At 38.5% G+C, this 23,625-nt stretch overlaps 1 protein-coding gene across 2 annotated transcripts in view; it reads right to left on the bottom strand.

Moving 5' to 3' along the window:
• LOC134210995 (paramyosin, long form) overlaps positions 1–23,625 on the bottom strand; it is an 80,317-nt gene that overhangs the window by 18,917 nt on the left and 37,775 nt on the right. The window contains exon 1 of one of the 2 annotated variants that reach the window (XM_062687497.1): positions 9,208–9,347. The exons of the other annotated variant lie outside the window; for it this stretch is intronic. The gene's annotated coding sequence lies outside the window, so the exon portion shown is untranslated. Of the gene's footprint in view, positions 1–9,207; positions 9,348–23,625 lie in introns of those variants that run through there. 2 annotated transcript variants of the gene reach the window in all.

Genomic DNA, 23,625 nt, shown 5'->3' with positions numbered 1-23,625 from the left:
TTGCTGCTTGTCATCGAAATTCCGTCAAATAAAAAACGTCAGGTGCATACTCGCGAATCAAACACCATCAAAAAAGAGTATGCAAGAAGTTACGAGTATGCAATGTTTCTAGTGAGTGATAAAGTCTAGACCAATATTTGAAAAGGCGTAACAGCCAAAACTTATTTTTTCTGCGCCTCGTCTTCTTACAATACCCATAACAAATCTAACAATTTTTAGTATTTTAGTTAGTGATTCTTTCTCATTTACAAGATTAGGCCTTTTAAATTATTTATCTATATTTACGAAAAGGTTGAATGGAAAGCTTTCAAACTATGTTTTGAAATGCATTAACCAACAGTTATAATATTGTATACGGTTCTGTGTAAGGTGGCTGTAACAGTAATAGTGGTGTGCCAGTGGTAGTGAAAACAAGATTTTCACTGGATTTTAAACAATTTATTTTGTTTAATTTCTTCAAAGCATAGCGCTTGTCATAATAAATGAATATGTTTGACAAAGATTTCAAATTTTCCGGAAAAATATCGGAAAACTTATTTTTTCTTAACTTTTTAGCTACCATGAAAACTTAATAGTGAGGCGTTCCTATAATGGTGAATCCTATAAGAAACCAACAGGGTTCACTTTTATAGGAACAGACAATAGCAAGTTTTCTTCTTCCTAATGGCATTACATCCCCCACTGGGACATTGCCGCCTCGCTGCTTAGTGTGAATTCAGCACTTCCACAATTATTATTCGCGAGGTTTCAAAGCCAAGTTACCATTTATGCATTCGTATATCATTAGGCTAACACGACGATACTTTTATGCCCAGGGAAGTCGAGACAATTTCCAAACCGCAAATTGCCTAGACCGGCACCGGGAATCGAACCCAGCCACGCTCAGCATGGTCTTGCTTTATAGCCGCGCTCTTTACAATAGCAAATACCATACTTTAAAGAATCAACACCATTTTTCCCGAAAAGTCGAAAAACAGCTTTCTGCCAATATATTTCTAGACCAACATTTGAAAAGGGCGTAACAGTTAAAATTTATTCCTTATGATTCTTTGTCCACATATATAGCTATATATGTAGACGAAGAATTAGAAGGAATAAATTTTGGATGTAACGCCCTTTTCAAATGTTGATCTAGATTTAAATGTATATTTTTACAAATATATTCTTGTCAGTTTTTATGAATTAAACAAATAGGATCTGTCACTAATACCACTATTATGAATCGAACGTTGACCGATTGGGCTGAAATTTTGTCCAGAGCATCAGGGCATGAAATAGAATCGAATAAGAGGCACATACAAAAATTGAAAAATGTTTTTTTCATACTAATATGAGCCACCCTAATTCACAGTGTAACAAAAGTGCGGTGAAACTTAAGGTACGCTTGAAAAAACTTCGAAAATAAGCGCTACAGTTTACCCTAAAAAAAAATCTAACGTTTTCTATGCTCGGGATAATATTGACCCCAAATTGAAATTCTCACAACTTTTTTACTCTTCGACCAATTTCGGTTTTTTTGTGTTTGTTTCGAAAGATATTTTTTCATCTATGAGGTGAACCGGTCAAGGGCCGAAAACCTCATTAATAAAGACAATAAAAAAAAAATTTCATCTTTCAGGACGTTATCTAAGATTGACTATAGGTGGGCTGGTACTTTGCAGGGAGGAGTTTTCGGAGAATTTTTCCAAAATTAATTAATTTTCAAAATTTATTATATCATACTCAGTAGTGCAATTTCTCATTTTCAATGAGAGATGTCACGCGTTGTTTACATATCTGCCTCTTTCAATATCTTTAGAAACGCGAAAAATGAATGACATGCTACAAAAATATCAAACAATATTTGTCCCGTGGCAGGGCATGAAAGTGTGCAATACTGCCGCTAACCGCAAGTCGAGCACATCTGAATTTTTGGCAGTTTTGAGTTTTTATCATATTTCACTTTATTTTCACATGTACTATGGGTTATGCTATTCTATCCGAGAAGTTTATTCTAGAAAAGAGGAAAAAAATACCAAGTCAAGTTCCATATGGAAAGTCCCATATGGAAAAGTAACCGCAAGTCTGTCATATCGAGTGGAAGTAAACTCCCTTCTTTAAATATCATTCTATTTGTTCATATTCGTTCAATACATGTGCGCAGAATGTCTCTCCAATATAAAAAGAAATCAGTTCGGAAGAAAAATGCGAAATAAATTGAATCAAAAAGGAAAATGAGGAGGCAAATAAAATTGTGTAAACATTTGGAATTTAAGTTTAAGTTGTGGTTGGAAGTAAGAAGTGAGGTTGCAAGTTGGAAGTAAGGTTGAATTCGAAGATAAAAGAATATTGATTTACAATGCTATGAAAACTCATATGTAAATATGTACGTAATGTGGAAGATATTGATTTGGAAAATGTATTGGAGGTAAGGTGCCCTCCTTAGCCGTGCGGTAAGACGCGCGGCTACAAAGCAAGACCATGCTGAGGGTGGCTGGGTTCGATTCCCGGTGCCGGTATAGGCAATTTGCGGATTGGAAATTGTCTCGTCTTCCCTGGGCATAAAAGCATCATCATGTTAGTCTCACGATATACGAATGCACAAATGGTAACCTGGCTTAGAAACCTCGCAGTTAATAACTGTGGAAGTACTCAATGAACACTAAGCTGCGAGGCGGCTCTGTCCCAGTGTGGGGATGAAATGCTAAGAAGAAGAAGAAGAAGATTGGAGGTAACCACTTTCCTTTCGATATGGGACTCGAACCCATTACCCTACAGTACGCTAGACTGGTGCTTTAACCAACTCAGCTACGAAGGACCTCCGTCGGCCTTCGCAACCTAGCGGCTACTGAACGAGCTCGAAATTCCCAAATTGGACGCATAGTCAAATCACTCGCAATCCATTTCGAATATTGATGCTTAGAGGAACATACGTTGCACTGAGTACGCTATCCATAGTTTTACTTTTGCATCATTAAATTTCAATATAACGTGTTGACGCTACACGCTACATATAGCAAAAGTTCTTTTGAATATATTTAAGTTCATGATGATAAAGATTTGCGAAAATCCCTGAAGTGATGTTTACTTCCCATTTTACTTAATAAGCAACGATCTTACTATTGTGGAACTTTCCAGGGCTTGAGCTCGTGTACCCATTCTAATATCTCCCCTAGATAAAGAGTTGAATTGCAAAATGATTTCCTTCAGGGCTTTGATATATTTACACCTTGTTTGTTACCATTTAACCACTAACATCCCAAGTAGCACACTTGTCACATATCATTCTCTGTGACTCATATGCGACCAAATCCAGTCTCATTGGAGTTGCTGCAACCAAATCGATCTGAACTGTGCTACTAGGGATTAGATAATGAGAAGAAGGTGTGATCAACCTATTTTCGAATGTTATTCATATGAGGCCCGATGCTATCCTTCAAATCACAAACGAGTTTGCTCGGTGAGCGCATTTTTGAAATTTGAGAACAAATTTATCAACAGATTCATCAGCGAATAAAAATCATATACACTACTACTATCTGTATTCTCAGCAGGGTTCTCCCCTTATCAATGAATACAAAAACCAATAATGGTCATGCTTACAGACGCGTCCAAGTTCCAAAACATGGTTTGGACAAAGTAACAAGGAGCGGAAATGACGTAGCGGGATTCCTAAGAAGCATGATCCTGATCCAACATCCTGCAAACTCTTGTCATGAATCCGAGAAATAAGTATCGAGTATCAATAAGAGCTTGTACCACTGGCGGAACTGGCGGGTAGACAGAAAGGCCATAACTCCAGGGATTTCTTGGATGAGCAAGAACATACTGTGAACGCATGTTCCTTGCATGACTAGTTTGTTTGCTAAAACTACAACGCACAATAATACTACAGATCTTACAAGGAACAATACACTCAATAATTCATTGATTGATCGAACAATTATTGTAATTCTTCACTAGCACCACCCTTCGAAGAAATTATTCATTGGCCATCCAGAAACCACGTGGTCATATTTTTGAAGATTTTTTTTTTCAAAATCCTGGGCAACTTTAATGAATCTTCAAAGGAAATTCTTCTGAATTTCCAATGGAAATTTTTTTCGTTTTTCAAAAGAAATTCTTAGACATTTTCAGCAGTTTTTTTAATTTCCAAAACAAACTATTCGGAATATGCCAAAATATTTCCGATGGAAATTCCTAAGATTTTCCAGTAGAAAATCGAAAAAAGTTCACCTGAAACACCAATAATGAATTTCCCGAGGAAATTCCGATGTTTTTATAAGTGAAACTAACGAAAAAATTGTATTTTTGAAGGAATTCTTTGAAAAATTAAATCAAAATTTTAAACATTTTCTGATGTGAAAATTCCTTAAAATTTCTAAATCATTTCCTGTGCATCTTTGCATGGTAAAGATTTGAAGCAATGTTTAGCTGAACCTACAAATTACAAAAATTTGAAAAAAAATCCGAAAACAAAAAATCAACGGAAATATCAGTGTTCCATGTGGCATTGGCTGTTTAATATCTTTCGGAAATTCAAAAGAGTTTTTATTGAAAAATATAGAAGTCTTCTTCTATGGCTCCATATGCCAACTGGTTGGTCTGCTTTTCAACTTAGTATATTCTATTAGCATTTCCTTAGTTATAAATTGAAAGCTTTTATATGCCAGCCATTGCACGATTATATATCTGTAGTTAGTTGCTAGTAGCTAGTACGATGGATACACTATACCTAGGATGTCGAGAATGTTTCCCACCCGAACACATCCTAGACAGGAACGAGAATCGAACTCGTCATCTCCGAGTTGGCAACCCTACGCCTTTGCTCGCAAAGCTAACTGGAGACTGAACATTTTGAAGTGCACTCCTTAAAATGTTCGAAAAACTTTTTTTGGAAATAAAGAAGAATTTCTGGTGAAGATTCAAAAGAACTTGTCGTAGAAAGTTTCATTAGAATGTAAAAAAAAATATACATACAATTTGAACATTTTTTTCCACCAAAAATTATATGTATTTCCCACGGGACTGTTTTGAATTTTCAGACAGGATTCACATGGAATTTTTTTCGGAGTTTTAAGGAAATTTTTTCGCAATTTACACTGGAGATGTTTTTTTTTCATTAACAATTTGTAGCAAAATTACCAAGCAAAATTTTTCAGTGAAAATTGTTCAAAAATCGTTCTGAATGCCAGCACTTTAGCAGGATTATATGAAGTAATGTCAAAGTTTTTACAGGAAATTTCTTTACTGGATATTTCCTGAATATCCACAAGAAATTCTTTTGAAGTTTTTTCTTGGATTATTGTAAAAACATGAATATTTTTAAAATTTGTAGCTGCAGTCCGCTGATGCAAAAGTGTAGGCGGCGTGATGCCAAAAAACATCTGCGGCGGTGGCGTGGTGCGGCGGATTTTTTTTTTATATTTTACCATTTTTCCTTTCCAAATTTTTGTTGTGGAAATCGAGACTGAATCGCAACCTGTTTTTTCGTTTATTTTTTTTATGGGAAAAGGATCTAAGGCTTAGATGGTCAAATAGCGCAGATATGCATCGTCGTTACGACCGACGCTGCGTTACCGGTTTTTCTTGATGCACACCTGCGTCTTTTTAACGTTGATTTGAAAAGACGCTACGTGGGCATAGGCCTAAGAAGCGCTTTGCGTTTAATGATTAAATCATAAAATTTTAATGATTTGTATTTTTTACACCGCTATTGTTATTCACCAAAAGTTTTTCGTGTAAAAAAAGCCACGTGGTTCGAGAGCAACACCCCCCCTCCCCCCATGTGGCTTATCGTGGTCATTTTCCAAACCCCCCCTCCCCCCATATATGACCACGTGGTTTCTGGACGGCCCCTTATACTGCGCACCGCTTTATAGTCCTGGACATCCTGAACATCCTTTGCCGAATACCTACTTGAGCGTAGGTACTAAGGATCTCAGGCTTTTGCAATATTTGACACCTACAAGAACATAGCAAGCACAGAAGTACCGCCTATATTTAAAATTCCAATGTACAATGTAGAATATCCCATATATTGGAATATCTCATAAAGTCTTAAATGATGATTATATACAGATCCCATTCGATTTTAGCAACACGTTTTGAACATTGATGTAGCCAAAATCGAATGGTTTTTGTTTTCTCATGGTATTTTACACTTCATCACTTATTGTAACACTAGACACACAGTTTTACACGGATTTGGAAAGCCAAGCGTTCACATTAAAAAAAAAAATAAGCGATGTTTATACAATTTGTTTACGATGGTTTCAAACAATTTTAACCAATTTTTTTAACGAGATTTTTGGAATTTGAGCGTTTTCCTTAAATAAAATATTTACTCGATTTTTTACGATTTTTCTATCATTGGTTCTGTTTTTTTTACAAGGACTATGGTCTATGAGATTTACGTAGTTTATAAGCAATAAAAAAAAATGTTGCCAAAATTAAATGTTGCCAAAACTGAATGTTGTCAAAATCGAATGGGGTCTGTACACCACCTAGCGGTAGAATTCTAAGCTAAGCAATGCATCATGCCAAAGCACACGCTATCTTGCACAACTTTTTGTAACATAAACTTCAAAATTAATTGATTGTGTACTAGGGTGTCCCAAAAAAATCGATGTTCGAAAAGTCATGGTGCTCAACCCTAAAATGAAAGATATACCTGTCTGGATAATTTTTGTAGAACAAACCGAATTTCTAGAAAAATCGTTTAGAGGTCGCGCCAGATCGATTTTTGAAAAATGGTCAAAAATTAAATATTGGGTCCTTTCACAATTTTTTTTCAGGGTCACCCATTCGTTTTATATTTTTTTATTTTTCTGTGGATCTTTGCCCATATTTTCCATGAATTAGTTTTTAGTATTATACGTGTTTACAGTCAGAAGAGTGTTTACAGTCAAGAGTGACGCATATTTTAATGCCACATGTTAGAGTACAAAAGTAAGCATGCTGAAACCGTAGAGCATCGTCTCAGTTCAGCTTGTGCGAAGATAGTAGTGACGACACATGTTTACATTCAAACTGAACTTTTACATACGTGCTGAGCCTGCCTTGTTTTTTGTATACCGTGAAAAGCATCCTATTATTGAATCAAAACTAATAAAGAGATAATTCATGGAGAATATTGGCAAAGATCCACAGAAAAATAAAAAAAATATAAAACGAATGGGTGACCCTAAAAACGTGTGAAGGGACCCAATATTCATTTTTCAAAAATCGATCTGGCGCGACCTCTAAACGATTTTTTAGAAATTCGGTTTGTTCTACAATAATTATCCAGACAGGTATATCTTTCATTTCAGGGTTGAGCACCATGACTTTTCGAACATCGATTTTTTTTGGGACACCCTATTGTGTACCCTTTTTTACGAAAACCTCTCCCCGTGATGTACCTGCGCTATGGTCAATCTTAGGCAACGTTCTGAAAGATGATTCAATTTTCTTCCGAAACATCCCAAAAACCCGAAATTGGTTAAATATTAAAAAGTTGTAATAATTTGAATTTGAGGTCGTCATAAGACGAGTTTGTACCTTCCCATTTAGTTCCATCACTTGATTGTACCTTGAAAGATACGTATTTCGACCTCAACAGTAAGGTCGTCTTCAGTGTCTCGTACTTGACTCGACTTACTCGACTTAAGTCGAGTCAAGTACGAGACACTGAATACGACCTTATTGTTGAGGTCGAAATACGTATCTGTCAAAGTACAATCAAGTGGTAATGACAAGTGAAGACATTCTGAATATTCAGAAATCCAAATAGACACCTAGTTCGCGTTTTTGCCATTTATAAATAAAAAAAATTGATATTAATGTGCACAGTTAAAAATTATGAAAATTACACGCTATGGAAATATTTGAACTCATATTTTTGTGTTCTAAAGCCTTTAATTTTACTTCCAACTTTTTCTTCTATACAATATTGAATACAAGCTCCATAGTAACGACGACCTGTAATTTTAAAAATTGATGGAAAAATGAGTCGAATCGAACGGAGCCTTTTTGTTACATCATATATGCTGTAACATTTTTATACTGTGCGGCATTTCTCTTGAAAATTCAAAAAAATGAAAGAATTTTCTGTAGGTATTATAAAGAATTTCCTTCGAAATTTTTTTGTAGAAGTTTAAATTAAGGTTTGATGAATCTCCCGATTTATTTCGGAATACTTTCTTATGGAAATTCACAAGATTCGACCATAGACGTATAAAAGATTTTTCCAAATAAAAGTTCTGAGGAAATTCAGAAAAAGTTACGACGGTTTCAAAAGTCATGCTAGTTACTTATTCCCAGATATCAATAGTCATTACAAGGCAGTGATGGGAAATTCTAGGCCAACAATTGAACAGGGCGTAACAGCCAAAAATATTGATTAGAAAATTATTTTGAGCTTTTTAGTGGAATGTCTTCACTTGTCATAAGACGAGTTAATACAATCCCATTGAATTCCACCACTTAAAGTGGTTAAGTGGTTAAGTGGTGGAATTCAATGGGATTGTATTAACTCGTCTTATGACAAGTGAGCCAAAAATAGTTCCTTCTGATTCTTCATCTTCATATATAGCTATATATGTGGACAAAGAAGAAATAAACTTTTGATGTTACGCCCTTTTCAAATGTTGGTGAATGTAAAAAAAATCATGGGATCACTACAAATTAAAAAAAAATTATTGGTATTGTCCTAGCAAACTGTTATTACTATTATAAGTCATCGACCGTGTACGTGAACCGAAATTACAATCCATTAGCTTCAAGGAATAAAGTTAGACATCAAAGTTGAAACCATTAATTTTTACATTTTGCAATGCAAAAATTCATTCCAGCAGATTATATCAATCTTTTGTTTGGTTCAAATTTTCTGAAACTAGATTTTGTAAATTTGCATAGGCTGCTTCTGGCTGCCATAATTTCAAAGTTTATATTTTTAACTGTTGGCAATTAACTTAACGTTGAGAATGTATGAAACCCCACGCATCATCACGGCATCACGTCTCATTTTTATTGACTGGAAAATTTGTTCGACCCAATAAAATCATTTGTCGACAGGAAAATCCGAATATTCACACTTTCCCCCACTTGACTGCTGCCAGTTTCGTTCTAAATTGGCGTTATGTAACAAACGAAGGCACCGTGCCATGTTATGTGACTGTAGGATGACACTTCTTTTTGCCTTTTTTTTATTCTCAATCTCAACGGCTTTGCGTTGTCGTACTGCACCGATTTTGGCGTCGTTTTCACTAGGAATATGAATATTATTTTTTGAGTTTGTCGAAATATCTTCCTCTCGTCTGTAGCAGAACCGACAGCTGCTAATTCTGTGTATTTATTGATCCACACTTCACCTTGATCTGCCAAAGACTGATGCAGGTCACATGGATAACACGATGAAGACGCTTTCTATTTCAAGGGTCTTACCTAGCTCAAGAAACACATGAATACTCAAAGCATTTATATTATCAAGTGTTATTTATTTTTGCAGTGTTATTATTAGTTTCGCAGCATCGATCTATAAAATCATTTGGCAATTCGTAATTTAAGGATGTCTATTATAGTGTTGGACTAGTATCGATGCTCAATCAATCGTAAACAGTTTGTGACACAAAATGCCACTGGTTGGTTTGTTTTGCCAAGACACGTTTGGTGCTATTTCGGTCACTGTAACCCATTCGAACCGAGTGTGTCGGTTTCATTTACTATCATTCCCTGCTGAATTGAGAAATCGATCCGATTTTATTGGTACTGGGTAAGAAATGTAAATTTAAATCAATCTGTTCATGAGAAAAATAATGTATTTATAATTACAGACTGTTAATGCTATATTGACAGTGTGTGCTTGTTTTCCTTTTATAAAGCGTTATATTTATATATTGTTGAACATATTATATCTATTCAAATGCAACAAGCTGTTAAACACAAACGCCAATTTGATTTAGCTGACAGCTCACCTGAGTCAACCAACAGCATCTTCAGACAGGGAAAGTGAATGGATCAATCAATAAGCAAAAACTGCCGCTATGAAACGAACAGATCGAGCCACCGTAGACATGTTCTGTCAAAACAACACGAATAGAAATACGCGTATACAGCACGGAGAAATGGGAAAACCCAAAAGTGGGTGTTTTTTCACCCATCTTGGAAATAAGTGGACTAACCCATAAGATGGGTAAAGTGCCTTTACCCATTTGTGGGCACGAGGCTTGTACGTCAAAAGTGATGTTTACTTTTCACCCACTTTCCCAAAAACAAAATTTGTCCAGATGGGTGAAAAATACCCATTAGGCCAAATAATTTAGCGGTTCAGAGGATTTGGTAATAAACTAATATTGAAACAAAATATTTAAATTTTATAACACAACACGTAATTTATTTATTGCTCTCCATAATAAAATATACATATTATAACTTCAAACTAGCTATTTGATTTCTTTTTAACTAAAACTGCTTCTCAAGTCCTTCTGGATGGATATTCTCATTTCCTCAAGTCCAGCCGTCATTGGATAAAACAATTTCGGGACGGTGATAATCTATATGGGAAACACAAAATTAATGCCTTTGAAGTCAGGGATATTTGGTAACAACTGGTAGAATCAAAAACACTTACCTTCAAACTTGACAAAAGCGGCAGATCCAGGATAACATTGTGGTAAAAATAAACACTTGATAAATACTTTTTTTTTTCAACAAATAGGCCTTTTCATGTGATACTCCCGAGACTGAACTTGTTTACAATCGCAGAATATGCCGCGCAAACCCAAAGCTGTCACTTTCATAGAATAACTGTCAATTGACGATAAAATCAGCTGATTTTAAGCGTCTCGTGAAAAGGCCTATAGCCCTTATTATTGACTTCTGTATTCAAACGACACAAATTGTTTTCAAAAAACTGCCAAGTATTTTCTCAACCATAAGCGAGTGGAAAACACCAATGCTTCGCACAACACAGAGCTGTCTAAAGGTGGGTATTTTCCACCCATTCAGCAGTTTTTCAAATCCCCCACTTTTTTGACAGCTTCATATAACTTCTGAAGATTACAACACATAAAATGTGTATTCACAAATCTCCGTGAGTGCCGCCGTTGTTTTGATGCGGTGAGTGCAAAATGAGTTACCTTGATTGATCCATTGCAGATTCGACAATAAGCCATTTTATAAAAAGCTCAAATGACAGGAGACCTAACACTAATATTTACATTTTACAAGGAACATTTGCGAAAATGGAATGAAATGATGATGATGATGACGAAATGATGATGGTTTGCATTCAAATTTACCAAAACAAAGACCGAGCCGTCCACTCAAAATTTCGATCAGCTGTTCGAACCTGTCTCGTAAAATGGCTTATATAACAATTAAGGCTCTGTCTCATTTGGATAATTAAACTGAAATTAAACTTAAAAGTGACATCTCAATAATTATCGAATAACCCTGCTTGCAGAGCATGATTACTTTTGACAGATATCGAATCATTTTCCATCGATGTCTTATTGGAATTGCTGGGTAGCACCAGCCATTCTTATGACCGGGTTATTTGTTAATTTTCGAACTGTCACTTTTAAGTTTAATTCTCCAAATGAGACAGACCCAAGGGGTAACCAACTCTAAACTTTCGACAGTATCCAGAAATACTGACAAATACTAGCGAAAAACTACGTCGTATCTATGGCAAACTGATCGAAGAGCCCTGGTTGGGAAAGCATGAAACACAACGCCACACAGTCAACAAAGTCCACCCCGTATTAGGCAACACATAATTTCTGTCTCATTTACATTCTAAAAAATCTGAACAACTATTTCTATTACTAATACTTTTTGGACAATCTCTGAGGCTCCTGTTTTGGTTTGATAATATAAGGAGTATAAAATGCAGTTTGAAAGTTGTCTAGAATCTGTAGATAGTAGAAATCAGATCAGGGATGCCAGATATACAGACATGTCTGTATTTATACAGACTTTTGATCTTGCATACAGACATCATCCAGATTACAGACATTATACAGACTTTTGATTGATGTTACAGACTTTTAACGACATTTGTTATCTTTGGAGGAAAACCAAAGCAGGATCCAAGGGAAGGTCGTCTTCGAGAACATGTTCGCTAAGATGCTTTGGACCCTGTTGTGCTTAGGCTTATCACTCTGGAATGTGGAGATAGCGCTGGCAGAGTCTACAAGTACGAGGATGTGTTCCCTGGACGGGTAGATGACGGCGCCTTCCGCCGAAAAAATGCGGTATATAGGGTAAAGTGTCCAATAGTGGACCCCCAACCAATAGTGGACCCTCCAGCCATTTTTGCATTATTACTGCACAATGTCAAAATTTTGCTATGAAATTCTATCGGGAGAACCTACCTTACAGTCCTATGCTTTGATTACACGCATTGGAAATGCTATGGAAAGTAAAATTAGATGATTTTTTACAATTCTATAAAAAATAAACACGAGAGTGTCCATTATAGGAATATTTTGGGGGGTCCATAATAGGGAAGAAGAACGTCCCGAAACGGGACATGAAAAGCAGAGGAAGTGTCGACGATAGGGAAGCAATTTCCTATTATGGACCCTCAGGGGTCTACTATAGGGCAAATTCAGTTAGACTTTAAAATGTTAATTTCAACGAATAATATCGTGTATATGGGTGTTTTATGTATGTATCGTGAAGAGGGGATGCAGAGCTTGTTGTTAGATATCAAGCAGAGTTAATATGTTGAAAATTTTTAAGCCTTATGGCAGGAAGAGCAAAATTCCGCTACTAGGGGGTCCACTATTGGGCATTTTACCCTATCTGGGGGCGGTCCGAGATAGTGAAACCGGTCCCAGTGACCCCAATACCGACTCCACCCATCCGTAAACCTGTGCTCATAGTTGTGGAAATATATGTGGCTCAACCACCGACCTTCTAAGAGCCACGGAATTGTCACCCCTGCGGAAATAGCAAACTATTTATATTCGCCGCAGGCCATAGTGTGTATTTTCCAGCAGTGGCTGCGGCGAACGAGCCGGCTAGTGGCAGATGGCCGCCAGCGCACGGTGGCAAAAATGCAGAATGCCAGCCTCGGCACAGGTAGACTCGGCTGGTGTTGCGAGTAACAATTCTGAGGCGGCTCGAACGTAGGAATTGAAGGACCTCCTGTTGTTGTTTCGATGAGGATGAGACAAGGTCCGAACCACGTTGTCTCTGGTCCGACAATTTATTTTGAGTTCGCGGAAGTGCGAAAGGAACGAGAGTCTCCGATCCATGAAGACTTCGAGAACTTCCAAAATCTCGTTGATGGAAATGGGTTAGTCACCCAACCAGCGGAATGAGGAAGTGTCCTCGAACGCATTTGCTGGTTGTCAGAGTCTACCAAGTTCCGGACAAAAGCAAAGAGGTTGCCGGAAAATCCCCATTCTTGCCACTGTTAGAAGTCCTGATGAATGCCTTGGAAATGTTCTAGTTCCGCGTGCTTGTCGTCGTTGTAGGCGTTGTGTAGTACATCTTCTAGATATGCGAAGTATGTGCCCGTGTCGTATTCCGGGCGGAACGCTTGTTAGCGAAAGCCGAACCTATTATCGACTTTTAATTTACAGCCGCTGATTAACATTAACAGGATTGCAAATCATTCCACGGCTTTGAAGACATCTCTTGTCAGACAAATAGACCGGTACATTGTGACATCTGGAGAGGAAATGTGGTTTTTGTGGATGGGTACAACGAGGCTTTTCCGCCATCCATCCGGAAAAATTCGATCAGACCAAGCGTGGTTGATCAACCCCAGAGCAAGGTTTTGGCGGAGTTGGGAAAGTTTTTGATGATGGAATAATCAACCATATCGAAACCTGATGATTTTCCATTACTCCATTTCCATTTCCAAAGATAGAGAGTGGCCGCTGAATCTCAGGTGGAAAATCGCTAACGGAAACTAAATGAATTACAATTATTTGTATTATACATTATTAATTATTTCGTGGAACGAAAACTTATTTCGAATTTCAGATTATTGAAGCCTTGATATTCGATGATATCAAAAATGTATGGTTTTGAGTAATTTTCTATTTCCAGTATACCTCAACCTCTGAAGCCCCATACAGACAAATTTAGACATTTTACTAAGATTAACACAAACATTTAAAAATTGTATCTGGCATCCCTGAATCAGATGTTTACAAAACGGGGGAGCACTGTGTTTTAACAAATAACTGGCAAACGCCATAACAACCGAGCTAGCAACCGTATCTTTCTTTGAAGGAAATCATGGATACTAGAAATATCACGAAATACTATTGCCGGACAATAAGTAATACTATCGCAAAGTTTAGAGTTAGTTGCCCCTTGGACAGACCCTAAATCTACGTTTGCTAAATCAGAAAAGACGTTTCGACAATGTGTGACTTGAAATCGAAGATAATGTAATGAATCAAGCCAATCATAATTAAGAAGATAAAGTCTTCGTTTGTTACATAACTAAGGACAGACCTTTGTTACCATGGTACAAGACAACAAGAAAATAAGTTCAAGCCTATGTTAAGGATAAGCCTCCCAGAATCCAAATTCAAATCTATTCAAGAGCACACCACTCAAAACGGAAGCATCGCAGCATGCGTGAAATAATAAAAATGACAGTTGTGCGTTACGTTCGTTTTGAGTGGTGTGCCCTTGAAAACGCGAGTGAATTCGGTTTTGGATTCCGGGAGGTTTGTCTTTAAAAAACTAATAGATATGAAGCCCAATTCAAGATTATTGTACCATTATACCACAATTGTATAAAACTTTTTTTTACAAAAACTCAACTTAGCAGGGCTATTACTCAAAAGGTAGGGTAAGACGGTATAATGCGCCCCACCTGGCCAAAACGCCCCCCTTTGATTTCTAGAAAACTATAACTAATTAAGGATCAAAATCAGTTGGTACCCATAAGTATTTGTAAACCCATCCTACTATGTGAATGTGGAAGTATTTTTGTATTATACTATGAAAATATTAGCAAAATACAAAAAGTTACAGTTTTGATGTAACTTTTAATATTTGTTTGCTCAACATTCTGGAGCGACGCTGGCATACTGTTCGCAAAACTTGCACTGGAACTGAGTGTTGGGCAACCAAAAAACTTTTCTCAGTGATTAATATGATATAAAATTGCTTCCATCTTCAAAAATGTAACGATTTTCGAAAATATGTTTCACTGGCCAAAACGCCCCAGTGTAGGCAGGACGATATGCCCTTACCAACTGGACACAAGCGCAGCGAGCCTGCAGCAGTTGCTTCCAAATTGTATGGAAAATATTGAAATGTAATTCACACCTGCTTAAATGGACCTATGTTGGTTTTTTAATGTCAAGCGCATAAGGATTTGTAGCCTTTTTGTTATGGGATTGATAAAATACTAATGAAGGGCTTTGAAACGTCTTTGGTTAAGGTGGGGCGTATTGCCCAGGCACTTTTTGAAATTCATTTTTTCACGACTTTTCAAAAAAGATTTTTTACGTGTTATCTGTAATATGTTTACATGACTACTCACGGGCAATGCATTTGCGACTTCCTGGACTACCAAATAACACAAAGTTTGCATAAATTGCGTTAAATAGTGAAAAGTTATCGAGGAGTTGCCTTAGGGGGGGGGGGGGCATATTATACCGTCTTACCCTAATTCTTAAACAATTTAGCACTGTTGTACTGAAATAAGAACGTGAAGAATGATAGACGTATCTATTCTACAGTCGCCTCTCCACATCTCGATATTGAAGGGACCATCTAGATAGGGAGAGATCGAGGAATGGAAGGAAAATTGAAATGGGCACTAGAACTAAAAAAAGTTTGTTGCTATGAAAAACGACAACAAAATAAATGTCGTTTCCTGTTGTTGATGTGTTTGTTATTGTCCAAAGATGGTCTAGTAGCCTTAAAATTTGAACATATCGACATAAGGATAGTGAATCCTGAACTAAATATGATCAGAACCAGGGAATCAATATTCGAGCAACGCCTAACAATATACTCTTTGTCATCAACAGAGTTTGTTACTGACAAACGCACCTAGCGACAAACCTTTATCAGAACACGAACACAATATGACAAGAATTATTTGCTTTACATGCTCTGATATTTCCGAGAATACGATGCTAGATTTGTAATCATAGTTCGATTCTCGAATATTTCCATAAAAGCAGAAACTATGATAGCATAAAACCGAAATTTTCTCTAGAAATAATGCAAAATAACGGGATGAAAAGTTAGCAACAAGATTGTCTTCTTTTTTGTTGCTGACAAAATGTTTCGGATCTTTGTCATTATTTTCTCCGACAAAAACAAAGCTTTGTCGCTTGCTTCGTATGCGCATTCCAGAAAAAATGATTCCCTGTTAACCACTGATCAGAACACATCGAGATAGGTAGGTTATCGAGATGTAGAAACCCCAAATGTATAAAGATTGAAGGGACTGAGGAAACCATCGACATAGGGAGAGATATCGAGATATAGAACATCGAGATGTAGAGAGTCGACTGTAGCTGCAAAAAAAAATCTGCAGGTCGAATTTTGGCGAAAAATAACGAATTTGAGATTTTAATTTTAGAATAGTGCCTAGGGACACGGCAGGTATTTCTGTCCATCGTCATAGGGGCTAAAACCATCGAAAGCAACATCCATTCGCTAGAGCTCCACTTTAGCAGAACGTATCTCCTGAGCTTAAGATTTGATACGAATGAGTTTGTCAAAAAAGTGTCTCCTTTATTGGTTTTCGAGACTATGACGAAAAGACGAAAATACCTGCCTTAACCCTACTATCTAACTAATTTTTGCTTCAGAATATTTCTTTGATTTTTGTTTGGTATAATTATATCATAACTAATTTGTTTCAGGACGCCATGGCTACCATCTTTGATTAAGGTGAATTCTCGCCGAATCCCCAGTGCCCCTCCGTCTTATAGACCAGCGGTTCTCAACCTTTTCCTTGAGAGGTACCCCTTCAAACTTTCGCATTAATTGAGGTACCCCCTCTTGAAGTAGGCTTCCAAGCCATTTGAAAGTATAATTCTAAGCCTCTTGCAAGGAGCTTCTGAATCTCTTGAAAGAAGGCCTCCGCACCTCTTGATAAGAGGCTTCTGAGCATCTTGTAGAGAGACTTTCGATCCTCTCGAAAGGCGGCTTTCGAGCCACTTAAAATGTTAAAATAAGGCTTCTTTAGCATCTTGAAAGGACGCTTCTGAACCTCTTGAACGTAGAATTCCTAGCTTTTTGAAGGGAGGCTTCCCCGATCCTCTTAAAAGGAGGCTTCCGAGCCTCTTGAAAGGAGGCTTCCGAGCCTCTTGAAAGGAGGCTTCCGAGCCTCTTGAAAGGAGGCTTCCAAGCTTTTCTAAAAGAAGGCTTCCGACCCTTTTAAAACGAGGTCTCCGGCCTCTAGGAAGCAGACCTTTTGAAAAAAGGCTTCTTGAAAGGAGGCCTTCGAGCTTCTTGGAAGACAGCTTCCGAGAAGTGTAGATGGATGCTTCTAATCCTCTTGCAACGAAGCAACCGAGCTTTTCTTAAAAAACCTTCATGCCTCTCAAACGGAGGCTTCCGAACCTTTAGATTTCAGTTCAAAAGCATATACCTAACATATTATTCAACCTTTTGTTTAGAACAGGTAGATTGCATTGAAGATTTTCCAAGCTTGTTCATTTGACGTTTTGTCCGTTTGATTTTTGGTTCTGCAGCCCTTCATACGCTGTGCTGGTTGAGGAGGGCAGGATTCAATTGGCTTTGATTTACCATTCGCCATGCATATTATGTACAAGAAAAAGTTTTGAAATAAAAAATAAAGAATTATCAAAACTTTAACAATAAGTTTCAATTGGAAATTAATACGTCCGCCATTACGCATTTTTATCCGAGGTACCCCCTAGGGCCAGCGAAGGTACCCCCAGGGGTAATTGTACCCGAGGTTGAGAACCGCTGTTATAGACAATGAGGTGGAATATCCCTCAACAAATCATTGGCTCGGTGCACACATAACACTGCAGCCACAGAGAAACAGACGTCTCACTCAACACATGTTCCATCGTTCACCTTTTTAACGGAGGATTCAAATTTTTGTAGGTGGTCAGTCGGCCACCGATGGCGCTTCCATCGGATTTGCTGGTGTTTGACGTTTGCACACTACCGCCATCTGGTTGCCGTTTGGCCACACACACTGCATTTAGCACTGGGCGATAATGCTTCCGTGACGATGATTTTGATTGCATTTTGTTCTAAGTGAGACGTCTGTTTCTCTGTGCTGCAGCCATTTGATAGGTGGATAGAAAAAAAAGCAAATAAGTAAAATAAATCTCGCGTTCGGTTGATCGTTTTCGACACGGATCTGCCAAGGTTTAAATATTTCTTACTTTGTTCCCAGTAGTACGCGTTCGTTATTAGTTTCCTAATGTTAATAAATAACTGAATAGTTGAATCATCTGTTTGAGAAACTGCTTATATCCATTTTTAACAATTTCGAGAAAACAACAGAAAAAACTGTTTTACACAAACTGTAACCGAATCTTTCGATCTTTTCCATACAGATCAATAGTTTTAGACAAAACTCAATATCATGAGGCACATCTAATTTAAAAGCTGCAAGAAGTACTTCCTTGTTACCGACCTGGTTCAAATGAGGTACCATGCGTCTCCACCCGAACATTAATAAACTTTTTTTTCTAACGTCTTTATTAGCGAGACTTTCAGCCCAAGGCTGGCTCGTCTCGTAACCTAATAAACATTAATTTTCATCTTTGACGCAGCTAGTTGCAATTCATCTATCTAAGCATTGAAAAGTGCATTAGCATTAGCATTGTTACGGTGTAATTCGTAGATTGGACACTAGTGATACTCATGTTTTACTTTTGAGATCCTTATCTAGAAGGCTATCAGAAATCAAGAAAGGGTCCTTGATTCCAGTCTTAAACAAAAATAACAAAAGCATGAGGATTACTACTCCTGTAACTAGGGAGAGGAAGGAAGTGTTGATGTGGTACTTACTTAACGAGAGGCCACCGACTTAGCGACACCCTCATAAGTACCACGGAGTTGGATAATGAGGAAGGTATTCGTTGGGTCGGATTTGCCTGTGGCTGGCAATGTAAACGTGGTAGATCTTACCCCGTAACACACCACCTTAAGGTGTCTACCCAGCGTTTATTTATCATCAGACTAAGGCCGGAGTGGCCTGTGCTGCACATAAAAGACTTCTCCATTCAGCTCGGTTCATGGCTGCACTTCGCCAACCACGCAGTCTGCGGAGGGTCCGCAAGTCGTCCTCCACCTGATCGATCCACCTTGCCCGCTGTGCACCTCGCCTTTTTGTTCCCGTCGGATCGTTGTCGAGAACCATTTTTACCGGATTACTGTCCGACATTCTGGCTACGTGCCCGGCCCACCGCAGTCTTCCGATTTTCGCGGTGTGAACGATGGATGGTTCTCCCAACAGCTGATGCAATTCGTGGTTCATTCGCCGCCTCCACGTACCGTCCGCCATCTGCAACCCACCATAGATGGTACGCAACACTTTCCTTTCGAAAACTCCCAGTGCGCGTTGATCCTCCACGAGCATCGTCCAGGTCTCGTGTCCGTAGAGAATTACCGGTCTTATAAGCGTTTTGTAGATAGTCAGTTTGGTACGGCGGCGAACTCTATTCGATCGAAGCGTCTTGCGGAGTCCAAAGTACGTACGATTTCCAGCCACTATGCGTCTCCGAATTTCTCTGCTGGTATCGTTATCGGCGGTCACCAGTGAGCCCAAGTACACGAATTCTTCAACCACCTCGATTTCGTCACCACCGATAGAAACTCGTGGTGGGTGGCTCACATTGACCTCTCTTGAGCCTCTTCCTATCATGTACTTCGTCTTCGACGTGTTGATGACTAGTCCAATCCGTTTAGCTTCGCTTTTCAGTCTGATGTAGGCTTCCTCCATCCTCTCAAAGTTACGTGCCATGATATCAATGTCGTCGGCGAAACCAAATAACTGGACGGACTTCGTGAAAATCGTACCACTCGTGTCAATCCCTGCCCTTCGTATTACTCCCTCCAAAGCGATGTTGAATAGCAGACACGAAGGACCATCACCTTGCCGTAACCCTCTACGGGTTTCGAAGGGACTCGATAATGCCCCTGAAACTCGAACTACGCACATCACCCGATCCATCGTCGCCTTGATCAACCGTATCAGTTTATCCGGAAATCCGTTTTCGTGCATTAGCTGCCATAGCTGGTCCCGATCGATTGTATAATATGCGGCTTTGAAGTCGATAAATAGATGATGTGTGGGCACGTTGTATTCGCGGCATTTCTGCAATACCTGACGTATGGCGAACACCTGGTCTGTGGTAGAGCGTTCACCCATAAATCCCGCCTGGTACTGCCCCACGAACTCTCTTGCAATTGGTGTTAGTCGACGGCATAAAATTTGGGAGAGTACCTTGTAGGCGGCGTTCAGCAATGTGATTGCGCGGTAGTTGCTACAATCCAGCTTATCGCCCTTTTTGTAGATGGGACACACGACACCTTCCATCCACTCCTGCGGCAGAACCTCATCCCAGTCTATCCAGCGTTACGGGTCCCTAACTCAGCATTGAAAAGTGCACCAGAAACAGAGTTTAATACTTTTCAAATAAGTACAGGGTATCCAATCATGGTTTGAAGCATTAAAAAATCAGTCGAAATTGCCATCTGATTGCCAGGTAATGAACCTATAACAGTAGGAATGGCATATTTGGGTATACTAGACGTGATTAAGTTTATTTTAACATGCGTTCATACTGTTTGAATAGTAAGATTGAGCGAATTAAAAATGTCCTCAATTTGCGCCAAATTCGCACCACAATGGCACCAGTGGCAAAATTTCAAAAAGTTCGTAAAGGACGCATTCCATGACACGATTTTTAAATAGTTTAAATTAAAACATTATATTTATTGAACAGCTACTCAGTCTTGCAATTATTACAACGAGTGTTTTATTTACCTGACGTTTCGACACGGGGACACAATCCCCGTGTCGAAACGTTGGGTAATTAAAAACTTGTAATAATTGCAAGACTGAGTAGCCGTTCAATAAATATGATTAAAACGTACAGTCGATCCATAATCAATAAATTAAATCATTTGTACAAGGTGAAAACTGATCATGGTTTGAATTTGTGAATGCAGCCAAGTTCTACTGGTGTCCGATAGGAGCGCTGCATGCAGCTAGCTGGAGCATTTTGTTTACATTTTCAATATGAGCAAAATTGCAATGCTAATATAAATGATTTTGAATTAATAAACACGTTTTGAATTACTAATCTAATGTGAGATTATGAATAGGTAATTAAGCTTGCGTTTCAATAGGTTTCTTCAGTATTTCATGCATGACGTGGCATATTTAGGAGGTGGGGCCAGTAGTTAAACCAATGGTACGAATTAAAGTTTTGTAATAATATAATTTTTCAATTATTTTAAATATAAATTTGTGAATCTAGGATGGTTTTAGAAATTTGTCTTCATTTTTAAAGTTTCATCCTCTTTGCCATTGTGACTATTTGCACCGACCTTATCCGAGTCATTTGGTAAGGTAAGTAAGTAAGGTAAGGGAGATACGTATGAAATGCGCCACCACGTTTTCTTGGCCCAATTTTTTTTTCAAAATCGTCCCTAATTACAAAAAAACTTTGTCAAATATTCTGTGTTTAAATTTTTGAAAATAAAATGTTTTTTGGCTCTTTCCGATGCATTTTCGGTGTTTACGTCAACAATGCTTTTTCTTCACATTCAAAAAATATTTTCTCTATTTTTCAATTAGTCTAAAATATTGACTACCTTAAAGTATAAAACTGACTCTAATCTTTTGTAAAAGAGTGTGACTATTTTAGTGAAAAGTATTGGAATATTTTGATTATCATTTTTGGGTGGCGCATATTGCCCAGCGTCGTTCATTTTAAATGAAAATTCACTATTTTGGAATAAAATCGTTTTCTTGTAATATTGTTGGTTTTTCTTAAAAAATATTGAATCATATAATGACTGATATGCTAGATTATTGATAAACACTTCGAAATTACACTATTTCGGATGAAATCACCATTAAATTAAGATATTTGCTTAGGGGGCGCATATTAACCATTCTTCCCCTAAGTGCTGAATGGTTCAAAGACATTGAGAATCGATGATCGGAATAGGATAGATCCGATGCCGGGGACTAATCGGTAGTTCGTTTCGCGTGAGCGTGCCGATCTTGGGTCGTCGGGCTTTCGTCTGGTCATTTCTAACGCCAGGAAACTGCTGGTCGAGGAATGACAGACCTGCCGCCGAGGACTATCCGAGTAGTCCGCAATCAAAGCGGGAGCTGGATGGTGAAATGGAGAGTCACTCTGCTTGGTATTCATTGAATACGAAAAAGCTTTCGACCGTCTCAATCACGAGAATATGTGGGGGCGTCCTGAGAGGCAAGGGGGTTCCTGAGAAAACCATCGGCCTAATCGAGGCACAGTACGATGCCTTCTCGTGTAGAGTGCTGCGCTATGTGGTCTTGTTCGACCCTATCCGGGTCGTAGCTGGTGTGAGGCAAGGTACCGTTACTGTTCCTCATCGTAATCGACGAGATTCTGATAGGTGCGATTGACCGTGAATTAAACCGCGAGCTGCTATGGCAGCCTATAACATAAACGACTTCGAATTGGCTGATGACGTTGCACTCCTCGCTCAACGGCGCTTTGATGTGCAGATAAAGCGCTCCTCTTTGGCAGGTTTTGTCATCAATGTCAAAAAAAAACAAGTCGTTGGATGTAATCATTCCAGTTTCACAGCAGCCGGGCAATCAGTGGAGAATGTTGAAAGCTTCCAATATCTTGGTAGCCAAATGGCGTCAGACGGCAGTACCAAGATTGAAATAGGCGCACGGATCAAAAAAGCAGGGGCTGCCATTGCGAGTTTAAGGAATATCTGGAAAAATGTAGGCAGATAAGTGAACGCACCAAAATACGAATTTCCAACTCTAACGTGAAATCTGTGCTGTTATACGCTAGCGAAAAATGGTGTGTATCAGTGGAGAACACTCAACGGCTAAAAGTGTTCATCAACAGACCTAGAAGCACACATGTTGCTCAAAAGCTACTGTAACCCTTATACAACCAAATTTAGTTACATTTGAGTTGCTATAATCAAATTAGTCTGGATTGTGCTGCTAGGGAGATATCTGCGGTATGTAATTTGGGCCTGGCGAAGCCTCAATAAATAAATAAAAGAAAGCTAACCTGGTAGCAGGTTAAAGCGATAGCTGGACATCGCATCGCTCAAGATGGATATCTTTCATGTTGGCCCTTTGCACCACCGGAGGTGTTTAGGACTCGTAAGTAAAGTAAGAACGTCTTGGCTTCGGGTCGGGGCACCATTGAACCGGAAGCAAACTCCACTCGGAATCTTTAGATTGACCTCGGTGCTCGTCCGATCACCCATGAAGGCGAGTCGTTGGTGAACCCTCTGTCAGAGAAGGATTGATCCACCGCCGGGACTAGTCACAATTGATGCGGGTACTGAATGGCTTGACGGAATAGAAGAACCCGAAGGGAACGGATAGAGAGCTGAATGTTTACGAAGGGAAGCCAAAGGGCTCAGAATGGAGCAGGTTCAAAGTTCGCCAATTTAGTAAGTGTGTTGAACAGTGGTGCAATTTAT

This window comes from Armigeres subalbatus, chromosome 2, assembly GCF_024139115.2.
Source record: "Armigeres subalbatus isolate Guangzhou_Male chromosome 2, GZ_Asu_2, whole genome shotgun sequence".
In the NCBI taxonomy this organism is placed as follows: domain Eukaryota; kingdom Metazoa; phylum Arthropoda; class Insecta; order Diptera; family Culicidae; genus Armigeres; species Armigeres subalbatus.
The sequence above is the reverse complement of the archived record's forward strand: the minus strand, read 5'-3'. Positions and strand labels throughout refer to the sequence as shown.